The sequence below is a fragment of the Salmo trutta genome, chromosome 7 (genome assembly GCF_901001165.1).
Source record: "Salmo trutta chromosome 7, fSalTru1.1, whole genome shotgun sequence".
NCBI lineage: Eukaryota > Metazoa > Chordata > Actinopteri > Salmoniformes > Salmonidae > Salmo > Salmo trutta.
This window is the reverse complement of record NC_042963.1, coordinates 54,067,552-54,073,551: the sequence shown is the minus strand read 5'-3', so window position 1 is coordinate 54,073,551 and position 6,000 is coordinate 54,067,552.

Sequence of the window (6,000 nt, the reverse complement as noted above, 5' to 3'; positions counted from 1 at the left end):
ACTAAGTGAATTTGTTCAAATACTTATGAAACCTTCAAATCGGGGGACTAGATAAATAGTGCTTTCATTTTTAAACGGTAAAATAGATATGTATGAAAATACCATCAAATAAAAGGTGACATTTTGAACTGCCGCCTCCTATAAAACATTTTGATTTCAAATCCAAAATGCTGGAGTCAAAATAAAAGTTTCAGCTTCACTGTCCAAATAAATCCATAAGGGGGTATAACTTCCAGTCCGTAGTGTTGTTGGTCTGTTTCCCTCCTCTTTTCCTCCAGATTGTAACTTTATTATGGGCTGTCTGTCTGTGGGAATGCTTTCTGACGCCTGATACCCCAACGACCCATTGTTGTGTGTTTTATTATCAGTCAAAAACAACAGGAAGCCGATGAGCTTGAGAACAGTGGCGTCTGCCATACACAAACTACTTAATGTAAATAAGCCACTGCTTGGTCAGTCCCTGTCCAGATAAAAGATGGGCTCTGTCCCTGACAATGTTCTTGAAAATACAAGGAATTGGATTGAAGGGGGGGAAAAAACTAGTTTAGTCAGTAAGGATGGAATTATGTAAATAGACATGTTTTTTTTGAGTCACAGTATATGGAAATCTGTAGTGCAATCCTGTATCAATATTTCACTTACAAACTGAAAACAATTAGCAAATAGTCAGTTTGCAAAATGCGATTTGTAGTTTAGCATTTTATGATGTTAAACAATTCCAATTCTTAACAGATATTTTAATCAAGAAATATCCCTCTCGAACCAGGTTCATTAAAACATTAGCATTAGAACATTAGCATTAAAACATTAGCATTAGAACATTAGCATTAGAACATTTGCATTAAAACATTAGCATGAGAACATTAGCATTAGAACATTAGAATTAAAACATTAGCATTAAAACATTAGCATTAAAACATTAGCATTAGAACATTAGCATTAGAGCATTAGAACATTAGCATTAAAACATTAGCATTAAAACATTTGCATTAAAACATTTGCATTAAAACATTTGCATTAGAACATTTGCATTAGAACATTAGCATGAGAACATTAGCATGAGAACATTAGCATTAGAACATTAGAATTAAAACATTAGCATTAAAACATTAGCATTAAAACATTAGCATTAGAACATTAGCATTAGAGCATTAGAACATTAGCATTAAAACATTAGCATTAAAACATTTGCATTAAAACATTTGCATTAAAACATTTGCATTAGAACATTTGCATTAGAACATTAGCATTAGAACAATAGCATTAGAACATTAGCTGGTTCCAGAAGAACGTTAATAGCTGCCAGAAAGTGATTTGCATTGTTGTTATCTGCCAATTAGATTCCATTCTTTTAATCTCTTTTCAACCTTTTAAAGTATAATTTATCTTGTATTCCCTGAACATCCAAACATAAAGTATAATTTCTCTTGTTTTCCCCATCTGGAAATGAACAGCTGCAAAGTTGGAATTTTGCCCTGAACATCCAAACATAAAGGTGGATAATGGATGTTGTGCTTTCAGACAGGCTGTGACCTGCAAAACTATGCTTTTATCTGGGAGATATTGAATCTCTCTGTCTTACTAGTAACTTTTAGAATTCTAATTGAATGGAGAAGCAGCCTACATCCTCTTGATTTTTTTATCACCTTAGTTGTATCTTGTGTGAAGTTTCAGAAGCATGTGATTGTAACAGAGATATCCAAGATGTCTGTGGATTGACCGATAGCTTGGCTACTCAATGAAGACAGACAATGTTTTATTGTACTAAGATTACCACCAGTGCTTGTGAATCATTTTTCTTTCTTGAGGAACTATTTCTTCACTATTTTTTTTTACAAATATAAACCAGGCATCAGAAGGACGTTCAGAGAGCAACCAGCCCATTGGTTGGACCAGGCTGTATTCTCACATTCTACTGGTTCTGTTATGGCGGGTTCATAAAGACTGTAATTCAGGAACCGCCAAGTGTAGCAGACTGTCTCAGAGGGACACTGCTTAATCTGGAGGGGATTTGAGGATTGTTCTGTCTTCACCTGTTCACCACCTTACCGTCAGCCTTATTGGTCAATCAATTACAATGAAGCAAGTGCTCAGATGGATTGGATATTCAGATGTATACCATTAGACTTAGAACAAAAAATATCAAACTTGTAGAAAGTGATTTGCATGGACAAACTAGTTTGTGCATAATAGCAATTGAGAGATATAATTACAGTGTCATTCACTTTACACATGTACCTGCCATTTAGCTTGAGGTTAATCCACTATATGGAATATATGTAAAGACACATTACAATCTACAAAATACCATTTGTTTATTCACAAAAAATTAAAGATTAATATCACAGTGTACACAGGCGATGTGTATAACACCATTTAAAAAAAAATTATTGTCAAGTTATTCAGATGGTGTATTTGAAAGCAGCTGCCATTCAGTATCTAGAGGTATGGAGAAGGGTTTTCAGAGGCAACACATCAGTTTACTGCATTAGGACAGCCAGGCACCAAGCATTAGGACAGCCAGGCACCAAGCATTAGGACAGCCAGGCACCAAGCATTAGGACAGCCAGGCACCAAGCACACAAAATACCCCTCTGTATTACTCTGTTGAGGAAAGAGAGAGAAGATTCAACTGCTGCCCAGAAACATTTTAGTCTGTCAACGTTTGAAACTATCGACAAATAAATAATATATTTTTTAAAATTATTATTCAATCATTTTAAAGTTGCCTGTTATGACATGACAAATATGATAGAAACAGTGAGAGGTGGTTTGTGCCGACCACCTGTAGCTAACTCATCTGTAGGTTGTGGTGGCAGACGGGGCGGCGATGGTGGGGCTCAGCCAGGTGGTTGTGGACACACCTGCCGAAGCGGTGTAGACAGGTCGGGTCTGCGGGGCAGGAGGCTGAGGACGGGGGTCTCAGGAACAGACAGCTGGAGCAGGAGGTGTGCTGGCAGGTACCACGGCACCCCTGCTTCTCCAGGGACACTGTCCTGCAGCAGGGAGGGAAGGAGAGAGAGCGGAAGTGATCATTCATAGAGATTTTAAAGTACAGGAAAATGGTAGAACATACAAGAACAATATTTTGGGGGGGGAATTAGTGTCGGGGATAATTTCATTTAAATTCAGGAAGGAAATTGTCATTCCAATTCTGACTGATTGATTTAAAAATGTAATTGACCCCAACTCTAGAGAACTTTGGGGAGTTTCTCCCATTCTTCTCTGCAGATCCTCTCCAGCTCTGTCAGGTTGGATGGGGAGCGTCGCTGCACATCTATTTTCAGGTCTCTCCAGAGATGTTAGATCGGGTTCAAGTCAGGGCTCTGGCTGGGCCACTCAAGGACATTCAGAGACTTGTCCCGAAGCTACTCCTGCATTGTCTTGGCTGTGTGCTTAGGGTCGTTGTCCTGTTGGAAGGTGAACCTTCACCCCAGTCAGAGGTCCTGATCGCTCTGGAGAGAGTTTTCATGAAGGATCTCTCTGTACTTTGTGCCATTCATCTTACCCTCGATCCTGACTAGTCTCCAAGTCCCTGCCGCTAAAAAACATCCCCACCTCCCTGACCAAGGCCCTTCTCCCCAGATTGCTCAGTTTGGCTGGGCAACTAGCTCTAGGAAGAGTCTTGGTGGTTCCAAACTTCTTACATTTAAGAAGGATGGACACTGTTATTGGGGACCTTCAATGCTGCAGAAATGTTTTGGTACCCATCCCCATTTACCACAGCTGGACTCAAATCAAGTTGTAGAAACAACTGAAGGATGATCAATGGAAACAGGATGCACTTGAGCTCAATTTCGAGCTTCACTGCAAAGGGTCTGAACGCTTATGTTTTAAAATTTTTATACATTTGCAAAAATTTCTACAAAAACAGTTTTTGCTTTGACATTATAGAGTATTGTGTGTAGATTGATGAGGATTTTTATTTTATACATTTTAGAATAAGGCTGTAACGTAATAAAATGTGGAAGAAGTCTGAATACTTTCTGAATGCACTGTACGTATAGGGGTAATGTGACTAGGCATCAGGATATATGATAAACAGAGCAGCAGTAGCAGCTTGTGTGTGAGCGTGTGTAGAGTCAGTATAAATGTATGTGTGTAGAGTCAGTAGAATTATAGGTGTGTAGAGCAGTGGTCACCAACCTTTTCTGAGTCAAAATGCAAGCTGAGATCTACTACTCTGATTTTTTTATTAATTAGGGCTAGGCATCCCGCTAACGGGTCAACTTCCGATGAAACTGGAAGGCGCGCAATTCAAATAAATAATCATAAAAATTATGGATATTAATAAACATTTAGGTACATACAAGTGTATTTTATCGGTTATTCTTAATCTAACTGCACTGTCCGATTTACAGTAGCTATTACATTGAAAGCATGCCATGCGATTGTTTGAGGACGGCGCCCCAAATCACAATATTTTTCCACCGGCACAGGTTTCATAAATTCACAAATAGTGATTAAATATTCACTTACAATTTTTGAAAATCTTCCTCTGATTTGTCATCCAAAGGGTCCCAGCTATAACATGTAGTGTCGTTTTGTTAGATAAAGTCCTTCTTTATATCCCAAAAAGTCTGTTTAGTTGGCGCCATCGATTTGAGTAATCCACTCTTTCAACATGCTGAGAAAGGAATCTGAAAATCTACCCCTAAACTTTGTTTCAACAAGTCAAAATACGTTTCTGTTTACTCCTCAGATACCCTAAAATGTAACCAAACTATAATATTTCTTACGGAAAGTAGTATATTCAATAGGAAACCGATTTTAGCAGGTGCATCTTGTCTTCATGGCACACGCAAACATGAATTACCAAGACTGTGTCCCTGTATTAAAACTGATATTTCTTATATTGATATTTCTTTTGGAAGTTACAAGCCTGAAACCTTGAACATAGACTGCTGACACCCTGTGGAAGCCATAGGAATTGCATCCTGGGAGCTAGAATTGAGTATGCCCTTATAATTGCCATTGTAAGAGCATGGTCTCTTAAAAAACAATTGGTTTTTCTTTGGATTTTCTCCTACCATATCTATTGTGTTATAGTCTCCTACATTATTTTAACATTTCTACAAACTTCAAAGTGTTTTCTTTCCAATGGTTCCAGTTATGTGAATATCCTGGCTTCAGGGCCTGAGCTACAGGCAGTTTACTTTGGGCATGTCATTCAGGCGGAAATTGAGAAAAAAAGGGACCTAGCCCTAAGTAGTGACTTAAACAATGTAAGCCTATTCAACATTAACCAATTAAGAACAGTTCTGTAGCAATGAGGTTTGTGCAGTAAGCTATAGACCCAATACATTATCACCGCATACTGGCTTTGCTTGAATTGCCCTGCCAATGCATTGTTGTTCGGGACATTTTTTTAAATTAGATTTCAAAATTTGAGGTAGGCTATATGATCACACCGGTAATACATCCATTGTTGTATTACTTGTGAGGCACAGCATGCATTTAAATAATTAGCTTTTTATTTTACTGGGCTGATGGTGCCTGCATCTGATGGTCAGTCTCAGCAGAGGGAGAGAGCAGCAGACCGAGGGTCAGTCTCAGCAGAGGGAGAGAGCAGCAGACCGAGGGTCAGTCTCAGCAGAGGGAGAGAGCAGCAGACTGAGGGTCAGTCTCAGCGGAGGGAGAGAGCAGCAGACCGAGGGTCAGTCTCAGCGGAGGGAGAGAGCAGCAGACCGAGGGTCAGTCTCAGCAGAGGGAGAGAGCAGCAGACCGAGGGTCAGTCTCAGCAGAGGGAGAGAGCAGCAGACTGAGGGTCAGTCTCAGCGGAGGGAGAGAGCAGCAGACCGAGGGTCAGTCTCAGCAGAGGGAGAGAGCAGCAGACTGAGGGTCAGTCTCAGCGGAGGGAGAGGGCAGCAGACTGAGGGTCCGTCTCAGCGGAGGGAGAGAGCAGCAGACTGAGGGTCAGTCTCAGCGGAGGGAGAGAGCAGCAGACTGAGGGTCAGTCTCAGCGGAGGGAGAGAGCAGCAGACTGAGGGTCAGTCTCAG